The 21603-nt window shown below is 41.7% G+C and overlaps 1 protein-coding gene across 11 annotated transcripts in view; it reads right to left on the bottom strand.

Moving 5' to 3' along the window:
• Nucleotides 1–21603, bottom strand: part of BACH2 (BTB domain and CNC homolog 2) — a 358349-nt gene that overhangs the window by 199366 nt on the left and 137380 nt on the right. The gene's annotated exons all lie outside the window — the stretch shown is intronic.

Genomic DNA, 21603 nt, shown 5'->3' with positions numbered 1-21603 from the left:
AGAGAGAGAGGGAAGCAGGCTCCCTGATGAGCAGAGAGCCCGATGCGGGGCTCGATCCCAAGATCCTGAGACCATGACCTGAGCTGAAGGTAGAGGCTTAACCCACTGAGCCACCCAACAGTGTTCTGATGATATCCTTATTTTCTCCATGAACACCACCTGCTGTACCTTCACACCTTCACATTCATGAGGATCCTCTGAATCTGTGAAGAAATCACTTTTAGTTAATGACAGAGGGGAAAAAAATGAATGTAGGAAAGAACACAGGAAGACAGGAGGCCATAAAATTGGTAAGATTGTTGTTTCGGACAGGATCAAGCTAGACTTCAAGTAATAGAGATCCCCGAAACAGAGACTTAAATAACAAAATTTATTTCTCCTTCATATTAAAGAAGTTAGAGGCAAGCAGTCTAGGGTTGTATGAATGTTTCTCTTTCATCAGGACCAAGGCTTTTTTCCGTTTTCTATCAGTCCTATTATGTGGTCTTCTTCCTCTAAATCCAAAATGGTGCTGGTGTTCCAGCCATCACACTTATGTTCCAGGGGATAAGATGGAGGGAGGGGTGAAGAATGGTGTGGCCCTTCCCTTTTGAGACTTCCTGGAAAACACATACACACACACACACACACACACACACACGCACACACATACACACACTTCTCTGTACATCTCATTGGCTGTGATATAACCACATGGGCAGGGAGCCTAGGGAACATGCTTTTTAGCTAGCAGCAAGTAGCTTTCCCACCAGCAAATCTACTATACAAGGGAGTCTGTTAATTGGTGAGCAAGGAAAAGCAGGCTTTTTGGTGACTGACAGGCAGTCTCTCTGACATAATGAAGGCTTTGCAAGCTTCCTTATTTACCAAGGCCGTATAACGTGGAGATTAGCAACACACACAGCAGATAGAAACATAAAAAGCACTATCGTAGTGAAGTATTGTAACAGTATTCTATGGAATTTAAGAAAAATCTTACAGATTTTTTATGTCATAGACTCAGAAATGTCTTCAAATGATTTAATGTCATTCACAGGGAAGGGATAATTTATCATACATTGCTACAGAGACACCTCACTGAGCCCAGGGGTAGCAAACATTTTCAATCAATAGGTTTGGACAACGCAACAGCCATAAAACCCTCTAACCTGTATTTAATACTAATCCAATAGCATGAAGCATGAGGAAGGAGGGAGACAGAACAAACATCCTGGACAGCAATAAAATGATCTTGAGTTACCCAGAATTAATTAAGACACTGCCGCAAGGGGACAATAATTGAATAATTCCCTAAGATGTGAGGAAAGTATTACTGATTGGTCCAATCTGGAAATTTATATTAAATACCTTAAAATTCTGCAAGGCTCCAACCCAGCCAATCTATTTCTAGAAATTTAACTTAAGAAAATAGCCATGGATATACCCCGAGACATATCCATGCAGACATTCATCAAAGTTATTTAAAACAGTAAGTGGGAAACAAACCTCTTCAATACCTAGTAAAAGAGGAATGGGGGTGCCCGGGTGGCTCAGTGGGTTAAGCCTCTGCCTTCGGCTCAGGTCATGATCTCAGGGTCCTGGGGTCGAGCCCCGCATCGCATCAGTCTCTCTGCTCAGCAGGGTGTCTGCTTCCTCCCCTCTCTCTGCCTGCCTCTCTGCCTACTTGTGATCTTTCTCTCTCTATCAAATAAATAAATAAAATCTTGAAAAAAAAAAAAAAGAGGACTGGTTAAGTAATTGCTGGTGCATTCATTCTAATGTAGCAATTGCAAATGATGTGGTTAAGAAAATTAAGTCATGGAAAAGTCGTAATTCTATCAAGTATAAAAAACAGATTACAAAACAAAAATATAGTGTGACCCTGTTTTTTTATTTAAAAAGCAAAGTACCTATATTATTATTATTATTATTATCATTTTTAAAGGTTTTATTTGCTTATTTGACAGAGAGAGACATAGCAAGAGAGGGAACACAGTGAGAGAGGGAACTCAAGCAGGGGGAGTGGGAGAGGGAGAGGCAGGCTTTTTGCTGAGCAGGGAGCATGATGCGGGGCTCAATCCCAGGACCCTGGGATCATGACCTGAGCCAAAGCACCCCAAAATACCTATATTACCACGCACACCTGAATTAAGGTCCTCTCAAATAAAATATCTCCTATTTTACTAACAAGAGTACAAAAACAAAAAAACAGTTTTGCTAATTTGAGTTTATAAACCCTCAGGAATGTGAAGAAATAACTATCTTATGATATTTACTTCATATTCATATTTCATACTACACTTATACAAAATAACAGACTAATTTGTAAATGTTTTGAAATCATATCTTGCAAAAGAATTTTATCCAGATGTTTCACATTCATCTCCAATGTCTTCATCATTGTTAGAATCCATTTTGAGTCACTTAACACCTGTGCCTGAGACAGAATCTCTGACTTTGTATGTGATGTTGTCATTGGAAAGTTGATCCCAAGTGAGAAATAACCATTTGCATCACATTAAGAAAGCTGGTGTTATGATTTGATCTGTAGATGATCTTCACTAGGCTACTACTAACGGTGTTGTTTTTATGGGAGAAGATATTTGCAAATGACATTACAGATAAGGGGCTGGTATCCAAGATCTCTAAAGAACTTCTTAAACTCAACACCCCAAAACCAAATAATCTAGTCAAGAAATGGGCAGAAGAGATGAACAGACATTTCTTCAAAGAAGACATCCAAATGGCCAACAGACATGAAAAAGTGCTCTTTAAAAAGACTTGTTCTTGATGGTGTCCAACCTGGGGTGTGAGGTCATGCTTTCAAATAGAATGGCTAAATTTCTGTTGGCTTTTACCATCTATTTTTAGAGCAATTCCATCAGGTGACTTCTTTCTACAAGGACCTAAACTTTTACTGACTGAGGTGATTTCAGAATAATGAGTCTGCCCAAATAGTACTTTGTTGTTCAAAATAAAATTACAGAGAGAACACCCATAATCGGAGAAAATTTCTATGGATTTGATCATAAGATGACACTCATTTTTATAATAGGTAGTATGGGCCCAAACAAAATCCCTTTCTTACCTTATATTCAGATGTATTTCATGTATATACAGAGAAAAAAAAAAGAGTAAGAGAGCGATCTCTATAATAAGATCTCTGCAGTGGTTACTGCTGGTAAGGAGATTACTCTGGGAGACTTAAACTTTCTTCTGTTTGTCTCTCTTTATGTTCTAAAGTTTCCTCAATGAATGAGAATGCCAAAATTGGAGAATAGTATTAACAATAAAACAGAAGCAAAGGAAGAAGCATTATATAAATAACACACAGGGCATGAGCAGAGATAGGCTAAGCCAGCCATGGGGTGTGATTTCAGCTCAAAAACAATTCTCTAAAGCCCCAAATTTGTCACTCTTTGGGGTGACAGTGAGCTGCAAGTTAGTTAAAATGTAGATGTGTTTTCTGGAAGGTAACTCATTCATCTACGGCTCCCCCCACCCCGCTTCACAGCAGACTCATTTATCAGATTCGTTTCCATGCCTGGAGACAGTCCAGAAGGAATGAGTCAGTGACAGGGACAGGTCAGTTTTATGTGAGGAGAGATAATCAGAAAGGTCACCCCTTCTCTCCTACTCCCCACAAAGTTCTGACGGCCAGGGGGCTAGGGAGTAAGACTGAGATGGGGCGAGGAAGGATAATACCAGTGAGTAGCCCCGAAGTGGTGGAGCTGCAGCGAAGCAGGCAGCCTCGGCGGCCGGCCCGTCTGATTCACATTCCACCTCTGCCCGTTCTCAGCTGTGCTACCCTGGCCAGGAGACCTACTCTCTCTGTGCCTCCGACTCCTCATCTGGGAAATAAGGATGGTAACAGTTTCTATTTCACTAGGCTGTTGTGAGGCTTAAGTGGTAAGTCCATACGTGTAAAGCACTTGGTGTGAGTTCGACAAATGCTGGTCATTGTAACACGCCAGGGGGCCACACCCAGTGCGCAGTCAGTTGTCACAACAACCCCACCAGGTACACCCAACTGCATCTATTTTACAGATGCAGAAACCGAGGCCTGGGAAATGAAGTGACTTGCACAGGTTTGCACAGCTACTACATGGGGGAATGTGAATCCTCTGCAAGCGGCGGTCATCCTTGCCTCCTGCGGGCCTCATCTTTGACATGGACCAACCATTCCCTCCAGTTTCTTCTCACACAGCCTACTGTGGTGGGACCCCTCCCCAACCCTCCCCAGTTTCTCCCTACTTGAAAGGACATCCTACATAGGACAGGGCAGCCAGAGGGTCCTTCTCAACCTAGATCTGATATAATGTCACAGCTCAAAGAACGACTGACATCTCCCTGCCCTGTTGACCAGTAGGAAAAAGCCCGAAGCCTTCAACCTTTTCACCATCTGGACCCCCTGTGCCTCTTGGAATCATCTCACCAACACTTCCCTCTGCAGCATTCTGATGCTGCTCCTGCGCGTCCCCAGGGACCGTCACGTCCTCTGCCTTTGCTCACACTGTCTACAAGGTGCTTCTCTTCCTAACAGTGTTTTTTTCCATCCTTTATTGAACAGCTGAAATGTCACTCCCTTTAATAGGCCCTGACTGAAGGCTAACACCACTAGTTATCAACAAATACTTACAAAGAGCCTACTGTGTGTCTGGCACTGCTTCAGGCACTTCAGATACAGCAGTGAACAAGAACCTCTGTCCCCACCTTTCTCGAGGTGCATGATCTCTCACTCACCAGCATGCCCATAGTGATATGCTATGGATTTAACACACACTTCATACAACTCTCTCCTCTGCACAAAGTGAGTCTTTGGAGAAAAAGGGACCATGTCTCCTCCACCTGTGTATTTTTTGTGTTTGGCAAAGAGCTTGGCACACGAAACAGTAAATATTGGCTTGATGAATGATGTCTCCAAAAATCTTCATGCTAGCAAATATTCCCCTATAATGGCTTTGTGAGCAATTCTATTTGGAAATCTGGAGATGATTCATCTAAAGATATTTTCCCCTTCATCAAAAAAAAAAAAAATATATATGCCTGTGGCTTGCCTTTGGGGGAAAAATATTTTTTTCACTTGTGTACAACACAAAGAAAGGTCTGTGCTTTTAGTTCTGGATTCCTAGACTTTGTACAATGCTAAGTATTCACTAGGCACTCAATAAATGTTTGTGGAAGGGCTGGGGGGAGGTAGGTAGGTAGGTAGGCAGGAAGGAGCGAAGGGAGGAAGGAAGGAGAGAAAAATGAAAATTTGGGTGCCAAGAGGAGAGCCGGAAGGGAGCAACAGTTATCCCTAAGGTAAGTAAGGCACAGCAAATGTGGGTCTAGCCCCAAAGGAGGAAAGCAGTGCTGGCCAGGAAAGGGAGATCCGGGCTGAGCCTGCCGCACTGAGACAGGTTTCACTCCTCAGGTTAGGGGGATGCCGCTGTTCTGGAATGACAGGCCTGAGAGATTTAAATGCTGACTAGGTGAATAAGCTCCACTGAGGAAAGTAATAAAATCAATTTCCTACAAATACTCAAGAAGCCCGGCAAATAAATCAGTAATGCTTCCTGACACGCTCCATTTGGTGAGCTGAGTCTTCTATTCACCTACAATGCAGGTGAGCAAACACAGGCTTTTGAAAAGAAACAGAAACAAACCCATGTTGAAACTTCCCAGAGAGCTATCATTTCAAGTGCGGCTGCCAGTAACCAGCCAGAATTTTTACCAGCCTACAAAGAAAGACGAGACTAGCACACTCTTGTAGACGGAATCACCCATAGAAATGGGCATTCCACAAAAAGCTCACAACCTCTCTCCGCTGCTCCCTCAAGGGCTCCCCCAACCCCCATCCCAAACCCAGCACACACTGAGGTTATGGTGGTGATTCAAGCTGCAGATTCAGAGGAAGAAGAGATTAAATCAGACAGTGTATGTGGGAGTGACAAGAGCATGCTTCCTGACACACAGTGGGTCCTCTTTAAATGTTTCTAAAATAAAATAAAAAAGACAGCAAGGGAAAGAACAGCTCATCTACTCTATACTTGGAATTTCTCAAATTACTCATAAGAGCACTTAAAAAATTCCAGAAAGACAGAGTATGCAACCCCTGTCAAAATAGTATTAAGTGCTAAAACACAGACAAAGATAGGTAATTAACAGCTACTAGCTTAGATGAAAATGTCTGCAATCTTGTTTAAGTGCTTGGGTGATAGAAAGCATTAGGAGATAAACTTAGGAAGATGTGGTGGCTGGGGAGTGGAGAGAAAAAGTGTTTAAGAACTAGCACACAGTCAGCTTTTTACAAAACTAGTTCACACAAAAAACTTAAGGGCAAGACACTTGAAACACAATCGGAACTCCCTCAAAATGATAGAAATATGCTTGACAAGGCTGAAGGGCCCTAGAAGATCTCTTTCTTCAGATACAGCCTTTAAAAACAGCAGAGAGTGACATTCTCCTAAATATGACTGATGTGCCAGGACTTTAAGTAAAATCATTCATATTAAAATACATGACTTCATCAATAAGTCTCCCTCTGACTAATCTGGACCTTTTGATCCATGCAAGGAATGGTAACCCCAAGAAAGAGGGTATCATCTTCCCAAAGGACACAATGGATTTGCATAGAAAGGGAAACAGATGGGTTTAAGCAAGGAAAAAAAAAAAAAAAAAAAAGATAGGGTGTAAAAGGCAGCTGAAGAGAAATAGGTAGAAAATTACAGTATCCTTGAGCAACTGGCTAAGCCATTTTATGGCCTTTTCTAGAAACTTTGACTTCTAACAAATTTTCACCTGTGGAACCAGGAACAAATAATACCTGAATAAGAGTTTGAAGTTAAAACTTTGCTTTAAACATGAAGTTTTACTGGAGCGCCTGGGTGGCTCAGTGGGTTAAAGCCTCTGCCTTTGGCTAAGGTCATGATCTCAGGGTCCTGGGATCAAGTTCCACAACGGGCTCTCTGCTCAGCAGGGAGCCTGCTTCCCCCACCCTCTCTCTGCCTGCCTCTCTGCCTACTTATGATCTGTCTGTCAAATAAATAAATAAATAAAATCTTTAAAAAAAAAAAAATGAACTTTTACATTATATTCTAGACTTAGGCACCCAGGAAGAGAATGCCAAAACGACTTTTTTAAAAGATTAAATTTAGGGGGGGGGGTTCCTGGGTAGCTCAGTGGGTTAAAGCCTCTGCCTTCAGCTCAGGTCATGATCCTAGGATCCTGGGATTGAGCTCCACGTGGGGCTCTCTGCTCAGTGGGGAGCCTGCTTCCTCCTCTTTCTCTCTCTGCCTGCCTCTCTGCCTACTTGTGATTTCTCTCTCTCTGTCAAATAAATAAAATCTTTTTTTAAAAAAAGATTAAATTTAGGGGCAGTGATTTTGAGGTTAAATTTTACTATGCTGGGGATGCCTGAGTGGCTCAGTTGGTTAAGCAGCTGCCTTCGGCTCAGGTCATGATCCCAGCGTCCTGGGATCGAGTCCCACATCGGGCTCCTTGCTCAGCAGGGAGCCTGCTTCTCCCTCTGCCTCTGCCTGCCATTCTGTCTGCCTGTGCTAGCTCTCTCCCCATCTCTCTCTCTGATAAATAAATAAAATCTTTAAAAAAAATTTTTTTTTACTATGCTGGAAACAGTATGTATAAATTACCAAGGACCTACAGAAACACAGAGTGAGGCTATAACGCTGTGTTCACCACTACACCATATTTACTGACTCAGGTGAGGACTCTGTGTGTTGGCAGGGAGGGGGAATGGGTGATCCTTGTCTTCCAATGGTATCTGCCCTCAAGCACTCAAGTTGATGTTTTACACCGAGGTACTGATGCTGTCACTGACATGGTGTGAAAGTTTTCTAGAATGAGACATCTAGACATAAGTGTCTAAAATGGCTTTCACTACCCCATGTTCCAAAGCTGATGGTCAACACTTCTAAGATCTTGCTCGAAACTAGAAGGCTACTGATATTTAAAGAGGCAAGTGGTCTCAACACAGAAAGAAACAGAAAACTGAAAAATTATTAGATAAATTATTCCAACTTGAGAAATTAAATACTTGACTATTTCCAGGTAAACTGGTTTTGTGTTCTCTTTGTTGTTTTTTAAGCACCTGGGAGGGATACTACATTGAGATTTATCAGAAGATGGGATCGTGTTCAGGTTACCACTTGTCTTATAATCTGAGGGTGAACAGTAAGGAATGATGTACAAAATGTGTTCAAAAAAGTGTTTTGGGAATGAAGATTTAAAAATTTCAAGACTCAAAGTCAATGACAGTGGAAGAAATAAAAAGTCCTTCTTTCAAAAGAGAGAAGTCAAAGCAAACACACCACAGCCTGTTCCCAGTCTCACACCTCTACTATGTCTTTAAAAGGAAAAGAAAAAAACAACAACAAAAAAAGAATTTTTCCAGAAAGGGTAGAGTATGGCTGAAATAGTAAATACCAAACCCAGAAAAAAGAGGAAGTTCGTCCCTTACATAGAAATGGGTGGCATGCTTTCTGTGATATTAAAAATTGCCGTAACAAGAATGGGGCAGTAATAAAAATAAATTATTTCCCTTTTTGCAAAGCATGTGAGGGTAGGAAATTGACCCAAACTGCCAGAGAAATGAGGAAGCACCCTTTTCACCCTGTCCTCAGAATGCTATTTCATAATTTATCCCATCGCTCACATGCCCTTTCTCTGCCATGTCCCTGCTCCTTGCTCTTCAGCTGTCCTCTCACCAAGCTCCTGAATTAAATTACCTCACGTTTTTTTTCTCTGATCTGCTGTTCACAGCTTGTCACATCACTGTACCATAAGCCTCCCCACAAGCTGCTGAAACAGGACACGGAGAGAGCCGTTCGTTTCCCCCTTCATTGTCCAGAGGGAGCATGTGCGTCTCCGCATGCCTCTTCCCACAGACCCACAGACTCTTCCGGGAAGGAGCAGATGTATTCACAGCCCTAAAAAAAAAAAATCATGAAACGGGGCCTGAGCAACCTACTGAAGCAACAACCTATGTCCCAGCCGGTCAGTTCGAAAAAGGGACAATTGGTGCTCGTCCTCATCCTTTTGGGAAGGACAGACATGGCCATTTTCTCCTGAGCACTTGGGATTCTAAGAATCGAGCCACGTAGTTACTACAAGGGCTCAGCTTTTTCATCTTTTCGTTGCTGTAAAATAAGTGGAATGGTTAATCCTTGGAGTCTGTAAGACATCCTTCACAAAACAGTATTTCAAAAAATTTTTAATGGAATATTCCATCGAGAATGGCATGAATTATCCAGAATGGCGATACAAAGAACCTACGTGCCAAATTAAAGCATTAAATCAAAAGGCCAATAACCGAGAAAAGAGAAAATATTGTTGCAAAATGGGATGAGATTAAAGAAAGACACACAGATGAGATTCTCCAGTTTGATGAGGCAGAGGTGCAGAAAAGGTTCTTCCCAGAGGGTCAATACTTCCGAGAAACAGTACATTGATTTAAAGGTGCTAATTTAGAAGAGGCAGAGGAAGCCAGTGTAGCCTATAAATAAGAAGAATCCGACATGAGCCAGGAAGACACCCTATTCAAGGAGATTTTAAAAACACAGGAAAATTGGACCTGGATCCCCACATGAGTAGAGAAAAGTACCATCCCCCCACCGCCCGCCTCTTTTCCTTTCATTTTTATCCCCCCAAGTAGGACTACTAATCCCATTGGGAACCAGGTGTTCAAAGCTTCATGTGCCCCGAGGGGAGGAGATAAATAGATTCATCCTTCCAGGAGAGTAATTTGACAATAAGGTACCAAAAACTTTAAAAATGTTCATCCCTTTGGTCTGATAATTCCATTTCAAGGATGTGTGAAACGTTCTATGTGTGAGGATGCTATTTGCTGCTCTCTTTATAATCTTCTGCCTTGTTTATAATCGTGGAAAAAAGCAGAAAAAATCTCGATGCCCAGTGATAAATCAGAATACATCCAGATGTGGCATTCCAGACAGACATTTGAAATGATGCTGTAGAGGAACGTTTAGTGACAAGAAACCATTCAAGAAATTGCAACATTTAAGTGGGAGTGTAATGACTGAGTTATTGTTTTACACCGCCCCCCCCCCCCAGTTCCCACTTAGGCATGTAAGATTTATTCAGGATACACACGGTAGGGGTGACAATATTATGAGTGCTTTAATTTTTTTTCTTATATGCTTCTTTTTGAAAATATCTTTAATAGAAATACAGTATTTTTTGGTAAAGAGAAAAACCAGTAAAAAGCTTTTTAAAAGGAATAAAATCGGGGAATGGTCTTGTGTACAGAAACCTATCAAATGCCAGGGCTATCGGCACCATGAGCTCCCTGAGTCACCACCTTAATTCGACAGATGAGAAATCAAATATACATACAGAACAGGAAGGTTCTGACCTCAGAAATGTTCAGAAAAGGAATTAAGGCAGTCACAGCAAGAGAGGGAAAACAGGTTGCTGAAGGTTGCTCCTTAGGGCTGAGTAGGTAAATACAACAGAAGTATGTATGATTTGGGAGTGCGAGGTATTCAAGAAGAGTTGGGAGTTCCAGGAGATGTTCAGTTTTGGAACAATAATGAATGGAAAATTAAGGAAATTAGGAGATATTGTAGGGAGCAGGGAACTAACATTTTTCAGCACCTCCATGTAAATGCTCATGTTAATTCATGTAATCCTCTAAATAACTCAGAAAATCCTATTTTACAGATCAGGACACTGAAGTACAAACAGCTTGGACTGGTCATAGATGTAGCAAATAACAGAGCTATATTTAGTTTGCTCTCAGGATGAATTCCCAAGTCCTTCCCCATTGGAGTGCCTGTGCATGTAAGCGGAGGTGGGGAGGGAGAGGGAGAGAAAGAATGTTAAGGAGGCTGCATGATGCAGCCTGATGCAGGGCTCCATCTCACAACCCTGAGGTCACGACCTGAGCCAAAATCAAGAGTCGGAAACTTAACCGACTGAGCTACCCAGGTGTCCCTATTCGCACTACTTAGTAACTAAGGCAACGGCAGGTGAAATTGCATCATAGTCTCAGTTGGTAAGTTAGCTATATGGGGGATGGCCACAGCAAGACCCTCACAAACTACCATTCAAAGTGATATATTCATATTCATGGCAAAAAGGCCAGCTCCCCCTGACCATGGCAACGAGATAGAAAGAGAGTGGTTTTCAAAAATCCTATTTCTGGATACATAGACACCTGAATGTCTTTTAAGCCTGCCCTTACAGATATCAAGAAACTCGTGCTCCTTTCCTTCCAATATATCCCTCAGAGTTCCCATTAGTGCTGTCCTTGAACTACCAGGAGCCTGCAGTCACAGCCTTAGTGATGACCTTATATAACAGCAGCGCTAGCCTGGCTATTATGTGGAAAAGAACATAACAGCAGGCACTGCGATGCCTTCTCTCTTTTGGCCTGGGAGATGGACTACAGATTCTATTAAATGGGAGATCTTAAACACTGATTAGCTATTTGCAGGAACCAAGACATGATCACTCTCCTTCAAGTCCTAATGTACTTTTCTCATCACATGGTTAGTGGAAACAACAGGTCTTCTCATCCTTTTCTTATTGCTCTGAGCATCTCAGAAGGGTCTAATTAGGGCCAGAGCCTTCTCCACAGTTATTCCTGGTATAGTGATCAGCAACCAAGCCTCCAGACTTAGTTAAAAGTAAATCATATCGGGACGCCTGGGTGGCTCAGGCGGTTAAGCTGCTGCCTTCAGCTCAGGTCATGATCCCAGGGTCCTGGGATCAAAAGTCCCGCATCAGGCTCCATGCTCGGCAGGGAGCCTACTTCTCTTTCCACCTCTGCCTGCTTGTTTGTGCGCGCGCGCTCTCTCTCTCTCTCTCTGACAAATAAATAAAATCTTTTTTAAAAAAAGTAAATAATATTAATAAAAGCGGCTTTTTTGGAATAAAGGAATATCATGTTGCAACCCTCTGCATGTTAGTTCGTCAGTACTCTTAGCTTTGGCGAACTTGTAAATGGTAGCTACGAGCCACATGTGACTATTCAAATTTAAATTAAATGAAGTTAAACATTGAGTTTCTTGGTCACACTAGCCACATTACAGGTGCTCAGTAGCCTCATTTGGTTAGTAGCTATGGTACTGGACAGCACAGATATAAAATATTTCCACAGCTGCAGAAAGTGCCACCAAGCAACCCTGCCACAGAGCAATGGGCCAACTCAGAAACACTTCCTGAGTTCTTAGGTACCAGGCAAGGTTCCAAACATTTTAAATTTATTAGCTCATTTACTACTCACTATGATTCCACGAGAGATGTCGGGCTTGTTACTGTTCCCATAACATAGATGAGGAAACTGAGGCACAGAGTGATTAAATGATCTCTGATTCCTCTCTCCCACACCATATTAAACCCATGGACTTTTCCTCCCATACTCATTGCCTCCCATGGTTTTGTGCCCTGGTAGAGTCTGTCATCATAGATGTTATATACTCATTTAGGTTCTTCCCGGACAACTGCTCTACCCTCTTACCTGGTCTATTTCAATCATCCTTCTCCAACATCAGCAGGATCAAATACTGAAAAATTTTGTTTTGTAGCAGATAAACCCTCAATGGAGTCCACTAAATTATACTCAAATTCTTCAAAGCGGCTTTCAAAGTTGCCTACAATATGGTTCCAATTTTTTTTCTTTCTCATCTTATCCTTATATAATATCTAGCACTTAATAACTAGGGCCACTGCTTTAGTTCAGGTCTGCTGGGAAGCAGATACTACCTTGGGATTAGACATGCAAGAGGTTTCTTGGAGAAGGAAGCCGGAGTGGACCGGGAAAACGGGTAGAGTAAGTTGTAGGTCTAACCCTACGGAAGGGAGGACGAAGGAAGGAGGATAGACGGTTAGCTGACTGAGCTACTCGGGTACTCCTAACTGGGATACTTTTAAGAGTGGCAGCAAGTGCTATTAGTAATTAGACTGGACAACAGGCGAAACCAGGGATGATCCTAGGCACACTGGCATTATGGTCACCCTGTGACAACTTATGCGTCAAAGAGCCTGCTCAATGTTCATCAGCACAAGTGGGCATTCCTTCAGTCTGGAACTGCTTTATAACCCAAATCATGGCTACTGAAATCTTAGGCATCTTTTTTTTTTTTTTTAAGATTTTATTTATTTATTTGACAGAGAGATAGAGAGCACAAGTAGACAGAGTGGCAGGCAGAGGGAGAAGCAGGCTCTCCACTGAGCAGGAAGCCCTATTCAGGATTTGATCCCAGGATCCTGGGATTGTGACCTGAGCCGAAGGCAGGTGCTCAACTGACTGGGCCACCCAGGCACCCCTCGTAGGCATCTTTAAAAACTGACTGCAAATGGTATCTTCCAGATGTCATCTTTTCCCTTTGGAACCATGTCATGTGTACCTTCCTTAAAATTCTGATCTATTCTGGTTATGTATTTTCATTAGTTTGGAATTACCTCACTTCTGTCATCAAACAGCAAGGTCCCTAAGGGTAGGGACTGTGTTTTTCAGTTTTTTTTTTTTTCTCCCTTTGGTGACTAACACAATGTTTTGCACATATAGTGGGCACCAACAGAAGGTGTATCCTTAACTCTGCAGAGTGTTCCACTATCAGCTTTCTTAGAACTCTTCTGTTTTAAACAAATACTTGTGTCATCTTGTACTTTGTGAGTGTCTTTTTTTTCAGTCTTTATAGTTCAGAGAATTCAAATATCAGCCAACCTTGGTGAATGAGTTCCTTTATGACTTGCTAATTACTTTGTCCTTTTTGTGCTCAAAGCCTACATTGAATTACTTCAACTTCACCTCTAAAGGGGACTAAAAAATTGCTGAATGTAATTTGCACTTTAAACAATAAAGTTACTAATGGCATTTTAGCAAGAACACCATTATTTTCTTTGCAGCAATACATCAGCATTTCATCTATTACAAATTGCTTGGTCAGCATCCAATGGCTTCAGAATAAATCTTTCTCCTTTCCACCTCTGCTGTCTATGATAAAGAAAGGAGGCAGAAGGTAACCCTGTGTTCTGCATTCCCAGGCATATCATTTTCATGCTGTAAGACTGTAATTTATTTCTAGTGATAAACCCCTTTTAGTCCTATGCTGGATGATGCTTGCACATGTCCAAATACACACATTCTTCTACATTAACACCCAAATGAAGGGGCTTCCAGGTGAAGGGCTTAGAGACCACACATAGTAGAATTTTGATGCCTATTACAGGTTTGAGTAATAGGGCAACTGTAAAAATAAACAGCAATGTTCTAACAATTAGACTATTTTTTCAGCCCCACCCCCAGAGGTGGTTATAAATACCATACAGACATTAGATGGGACAAAGAGTTATCTCTTTAAGATTAAGCTCTCCTATCTTTACATTTCTGAGAAATATACCTAGTAAGTTCTACTTTTTAAAAACCCCTTACACTGAAATTTTCTCAGCTTCATGATGCATCCATTTTTGTACTTCTGAACACAGCACAATATCAAATTTGGTGCCTAATAAATATTTAAGGGAATGAGTTAATAGATGAATGCTTTTCATTTAGTCTACTGAAGTCATATTAGTTAACAGTATTATTCATTCATCAAAACTAAATATTACTATGTCATCTACAGTTATTATAATCTGGTCCCTCTTCTCTATTTTAAATTATACTGATATTTGAGAGTTATGCTTACTGTCAGTTGCAGTACTCACATTTCAAATATATGGAGGACTTTATGAATATTAGTATGAATAATGGTGATTAGTTGCTTTTAATATCCTAGGCAGTATGAGAAAAAATAGACTTAAGCTACAGCATGAGAGATTTAAGTTAGATAAGAGTGCTCTGGCGTCAAATCTAATTAAACTAGAGTGGATTAATGAGGGAAGTCATGAAATCTTCCTTCTTGGAAGTCTTTAAAAATAAAATGGAACCTCACCGACACATACATCATTAAGTATGCTCCCATATAAAGATGGAGGAATTAGTTTCAATATTCTCTGAATGACAGGCATATTTATTACAGGTATATATAAAATAATATAATTTTCTGGAGCATGCACTTTCACATAAAATACTGGTATCAGTTCATAATCAAAGGTGTGAATCATGTGCTGAAGAAGTGACTTCTGGTTCTAGTCGCTCATTCCTCATGTGACTTTGAGGCAAGCCATTTTACCTCTAAGATAAAGATTCTTTTCTAATTAAACAGGAATAATCCTAATTCTAGGTATCTACTCTTTGAAATAAATTATGTAAGATCTTCTTGGGTAAGTTATATCCAAATAAATAAGCAGTAGGGATACAATTCCTACAATTTGAGATTATTTTGATACTAGATCTTCATTTCATTGTTCTGAAGTAAATTATACAATGTATCCAAAGAACAATGTTTATCCTACTGGTAACAATTAGAAAAGAAATACTAACAGAGAAATTTTAGATTGTGGCAATTAAGTGAATAGCAACCTGACACAAAATTTATCTTTAAAATGTAAGAGTTGTTCTAAACTAGACGGCCACTGTTATCATTCATCAAAACTAATACCAATATCTTTCCATGTTGATATTCTTATTGTGGAACTTTATCATTATACCATAGAAAAATCTATCATTTCTTTTAAAAAATTGTTTTTAAAGATGTATTTATTTATTTGAGAGAGAGCGAGCCGCATGAGCTGGGGGAGGGGCAGAGGGGAGAGGAAGAGAAGCAGACTCCCCACAGAGTGCAGAGCCCCATGAGGGGTTCAATCTCATGACCCCAAGATCACGATCTGAGATGAAACCAAGAGTTGGACACTCAACCAACTGAGCCCCCCTAAGTGCCCCTGAATCTATCATTTCAAAATTCCCAGGCACAAGCCACTCAGTAAATGAAAACTAACATACCCTTCATGTTATAGAATTTAGAGAAAATAATGCTTTCTTAACAACTGGCATATATTTTCCACCTCAAGTTTGACAACTGAAGAAAATCAGGGTACAAACCATGCAATTTATGTTTAAAGTGTTGTAACTGCTTTTGTGTTAGGATTCATAGTATGAGAAAATTCACATAGCCTGCCTTTTTTATTGCTTGGATATTGATCTATTTTGATTATGGTCATTGGTTGCTATATGGCCTAGAAAGAATATACAATTCCATTCTCTGTCTCTTTTAAAATAGAGACTCTGGGCTACAGCATGTTTTTCCCAACAGCCCACCTCCTCGCTCAGAGATTCCAGTGCAAAAGCTGTAGTTCAGGTGGGAGTGCAGGAGGAAATAACCAGAGCTATTTGCAGAGTACAATCATCGGTTCCAGGGGAAGAAATGTGCTACAAGTCGGGAGAATGTGAGTTAGAAAGCATACAGAGGAGGGGTGACAATGAAAGGTATAAAATGAACTCACGGGGGACAATTAGATGAGGATAAAGGGTATAGAAGTGGAAGAGCCCAACCACGTGAAAAAAAAAAAATCATCTTTTAGGAGAAAGGCAGTAAATCTTGTCTTTAAGAACATTAGATCATTAGAAGTGGAAGCAATGTTGAAGGTCATTTGGAGACTAATCTCCCTAATGAGGGCCTAATGAGAGTATGGGACTTGCTCAAGGTAACCCTACCCTAGGAAGTGATATGTGTGCTACACAGTTGAGAATAATGAGTGAAGTTTTGGAGCCTGAAGACCTCGCTGGGAGCCAGAGTAGCTGCCCATCCCCTCGGGAGGACCTTCTCTCCAAGTGCTCTAACCTTGTTCCTGTGGATCACCACACTTTGAATCTACTGAGTGACAGAGAATGATAAGTGAAGAAAGAAAAGACATCTGCCAATGCTTACAATGTGTTCATTCTCCTGGCCCTAGCTCCAGACTACCTTTCAAATAGCACCGTCCTAGTCCGTTCTGGACAGGAGGCAAAACAAGGGTTATTCTGACATGGTTCTGCCCATGGAGAGACACCCACTGAGAGCCTTTACTGTATAGGCTCAGACAATGGGAAAGCCATGCCAGCTCCTCTCACAGGCTCAGCTACTTCAGGGAGAAAACAAAGGCAACATGCAGAAAAGGGGAGGACAGATGAGCCGGCAGGAAAAGGGTACATGCATACAAAACCCGCAGAACTTGCAGGAAGCCCATCTATGCCTCAGGCACACGGCAGACATATGGAAAAGGGGCACTGCACGAGGAGATCATACATAGAGGGCTGTTCTGGGAAGGGTTGTCTATGATCTGTAATTTATATGGATATAATAAACTCCATGCCTAAGACACAAAAGCCCCAAACAGCACTACCAAAACACAAAACACGTGTTTAAAGGGGAAAATTACCCACAACATTAGGTTTTTCCACATGGCTGGACCAGGAGGGTTGCAAAATCCATCATTGTTATGGGCTGGAAAGCCAACGAGGGGAGCCCTCTCAGGACTTTTAAAGGGAAACATTTTGGATGAACCTCTTGGTCTTAGAAGAAAGACAGTTAGTTATATTTAACTATAAACACATGGCAGTAGGTGTCAGAGACATGCTCCATTTGAAGACTATATAAAATAAATACTATTTTTGGGAAAGGAAACTAAACTAAGAATAGATAACCTGAGAATGCCAGACAGGGACTCGTGCACCTTGCCCTGCTTTCTCACGCATTTGGTACTCGGGTTCAGCCTGCAGCTGAGCCGCAGTCACTTCAGCAATCTTTAATTTATGCAGATGATTCACGCAATATGAAATCATTACAACACTGCAACAGACTAGAAATACAGGAGGTCTGCTCTGACCACCTAATTGAAAACGGCAACCTCTCCCCATCCCTGAACTGACATTCCTCTTACCTTGTTCTACTTTTTTCTTCTATGAAAGCCATTTTCATCTTTTAACACACTGTAATTCACTTATTTGTTTAGTGCTTATTTTCTGTCCTCCCCCACTAGGCTATAAGGTCCACAAGGGCAGGAATTTCTGTATGTTTTGTTCACAGATGTATCCCCTGCACTAGAACAATGTGTGGCACACACTGAGTGTGCAAGAGTGTTGGCTGACGCATCAGAACAAGACATGGATGAGCTGTCAATACTGAATAAAGCCCCTTTCTCAGATAACAATGAAGCGCCTCATTGCTAAGTACAAAGAGTATATATTTTTCAATAGAAATCACCAAAGTTAAAAAAATTCAAATGCAGTTGGGGGCAGTTCTGCTATCAGAAGAAGGAGGTGATTCATTCTAAAGGTTCTGGGGGATGGATCCCAGCATATGTGGGTCCAAACTGATGACCTGCTCTTGTGTATCTTTGGGTAGAAGGAGGGACACTGAGCTAAATACAGAGCAGTGGGAAAAGACAGCCCAGAGGGTTTGTCTCTGGTAGCTTTATAATATTAATACTTTCGTGTGGCACCTCCCTGAGCATAAGAAATGCTTTCACGGTATCTCACTGTACTTTGAGGCACGTAAGATTATTTTCTGAACCTTGGAGAGCGTGTTCCTTGTCCAGGGTGGTGGGTCAAAGCTTGGTTTAAACCTAGCTTGGTTTAAGAAAGCAAGTTCAAATTCAGTACTTTTTTCACATGGTATGGCTAAATGTATTACTCTCAAAGATTGCTTAACTAGCTGCCTACCTCCTGTGGTTTATTACCAGAGAGAGTTTTAGAGAAAGACGTGATTGTCTGGTCTTCACGGCCAAAGTGCTGGGAGCTCAAGTAAATAATTAGAGAACTCTGGCATCTCTGTACCAAACAAGTAGGCACATCCGATGGTATTTATTTAAGATCCTGTGTGTCTTCGTTTTGGTGGAGGTCTATGAAAAATGAAGGCAGCAGACACAGAGCCTAGATGTGTAGGAATCATTTGAAGTTTTGCCTGAGCAAAAAAAAAAAAATAAAAAGCTCAGAAACAAATAAAACTCCCCTCTTACAGTAAGAGAAACTATTCCATAGCCATGGAGGAGGGATCTAAAACAGGACTCCCCCAAACGCAGAAAAGACATAGAATGCGTGCAGTGGGCAGGTCTTGAGAATTTTCTCCGCACACAAAGACAAACTGTGCTGTATCCAGAGAGAAGTCATGTATGGTAGCTGTGGGGGCCTTAGCAAGCAAAGGGGATGAATCAGCTCAGCGTCTGAAAACACCTACAGGTTCTGTCAAACCTGCCCGCAGTCTTCAAGAGCTTCACGGCTCACAAACAGGAAATTGCTGGGTATGACTTAATCTGACTCTCAACCTCCTCAGAGAAGAGCTTGCCCCAAAAAGTTATGAACAAAGTGCAGAGCCAAAAGGTGAGAGGTGAAGAAGAATGTTAGTTCAAGTTCAGAGGATGGGGCGTTGAGTAGAAGGAAACAACTTTCAAAACACAGAGGAGCTATTTGGGATTCCAGCATTGGGTTCAGTACTGGTCAGCATCTTTACCAGCGGCCCAACACTTTATAGAGATGAAGAGAGAGAAAACCGAATTACAAAGGGCCATGAGAGATTAAGTCAGTCATTGATTCATGTGTTCATTCCTTCGTGGAATTCTGTTTCAGGATATTTTCAGGAACAGAAAACTGAATTGATCTAAACAAATAAGAGTGTGCCTGGAGGTAGGACTGTCCCAGGACTGGTTTATTAAAACACTTCTGCAGCATTATTAGGGACCCAGGCTCTTGTCATCTTTCTGTCTACTTTGATTTGCTTAGACTACCCAAAAATTCCCTCCCTGGATCAAGAACGGGGGTGGAGGCTTGGGCCGGCTGCCCTAAAGAAGCTGAAAGCAAGTAGACACTTCAGCCAGATCAGGGCTGTGCTGGCAAGAAAGGGGTTAATGGCTATCAGTGGGCCCCAGAGATAAACTGTAGATGGTCACTCACTGGAAACATGGGAAAAAAAAGGAACTACCTGCCCGTATGAGTTCAGAGGCTAACGGGCGAGACAGGCATTAATGAAATAGTCACAAAAATAACGAAAAAACAGCAACTGCCGTTATGTGCTATGCTGAAAACATACATGGTGTGCCTTGAGAGCAGAACAGGGGACCTGAGTTAATGAGGGGGGAGAGGAGGAGGCCCCACAGCAGGGACCCTGCAGCTACGGGGGTGAGGGATGGAGAAACATCTCAGACCTGGGAGCAAAGGGAGTGGCCAAGTGGAAGGAGGGACTATGGGCACCTCCAAAAACCATCCACAGAGGGAGGGTAAGAGGGGAGCAAAAGGAAGGTGAAGCAGCTCGCCTGAGCCAGACTCTATGATGGAAGAAAATCGTAACCAATTCATGTTTCTAAACTTTTAAAATCTTAGACCTTTTTGCCCAGATCATGCTTGACACGAAACTGGGCTCTAAAATGTCCCAGTGCACAGATGCCCTGAGAATGTCAAATGGACAGTCCCTGTCTTTTCAAAACGAGTATTTCTGGTCACTTCAGGTAAGAGTACACCACCGGAAGAAAGGCTGGGCATGAGGCTGGGGAGGCAAGGCACGCGGACCTGGAACCTCGGTTGGAAGATGAAACCATCTAGTTGTAACTGATTGGGAAAAGAAGGAATTCATGAAAGAGGCGGGGCGGGGAAAAGGATGTGTAGAGGGAGTCTGTGACTGAGATAGGGTTTTATTGGCATCAGGGACCTTGACAGGGGTTCCTGGTGTTCCTGGTGATAAGACAGGATGCTTGAATTAGGGGGTACAGGAAGACCCAGAAGCACAGTGAATTGAGGGACCCCACTGAGGGGCAACTTTACCCTGGCCCTGACCTCACAGCTTTGGGGAGGTAACAAGAAGTGAGACTGCAAAATTCAGTCTATTTCTGTGCTTTTTGAGGTGTGGCTTGCTTACTTACCTAGAGATTACACAGAAATTACTCAAGGTAAAGTGCCACAGAGTCCTCTCTCAGCAAAGGAAAAAACGCTTGAGGAATAAACAACACTACCACTTCCTTAGGGGGCCAAAAAATATTACCTCTTGCTCTGGTTTCTTATCATTATAAACAAACTCAGAGTCTTTCAATAGCTGCGTATAAATGGTCTAATTAATCATCCTTTGCCCTTCACGTACTTCAGAATTTCCATGGTGACTAACCAGGCATTTCTTCTACCACATGGATGAACATCTAACTAAAGGATTCTTGTCCTCCAAAGCAGACATTCAAAGTGTGACAAAGTCAACTCAGAGAAAGTTGGCCCTTTTGAAATGAGATAACTAATCACCCGGTGAAAAGGCAGTCTTTTCCCACTGGGAAATCAGCTACGTGGTCTAGCAAAATGAGAGGCACAGACCGTGGCAAATCAGGTCTGCAAAAACAGTAAACAAAACAAGCCACAGAACAATTAACACATGTGGAAAAAGCAAAATGCACCAGCCACACAGTCGATCTGATTTTAAGAAAACTGAAAAAAAAAAAAAAAAGTGAAAATACCATAAGCGTAAGAAAAGAAACAAAACACCCTAAAAGCACAGACAACGCAAAACCAAGTAAAACTCAAACACACAGACCTCACAGTCTCCACAAATGACTTTGAATTATCTACAAACTTAGGAAATGGCCCGTATCCATGTATTTTATCATTCAGGAATACAGCCCACAGACGTCTCTTTCAAAATCCCACTGCTAACAAATACAAAGCAGTGAACCCTGGAGACGGTCTTCCTTTCAAAATAGGGACATAACCTATTTTCTCTAGGTCAGATGTAGCTGTAACTGAGACTATACATACTGTAGTAACAC

The sequence above is a fragment of the Mustela nivalis genome (genome assembly GCF_964662115.1).
Source record: "Mustela nivalis genome assembly, chromosome: 5".
NCBI lineage: Eukaryota > Metazoa > Chordata > Mammalia > Carnivora > Mustelidae > Mustela > Mustela nivalis.
Note: the sequence above shows the minus strand (reverse complement) of the source record. Positions and strands in the feature narration are given on the sequence as shown.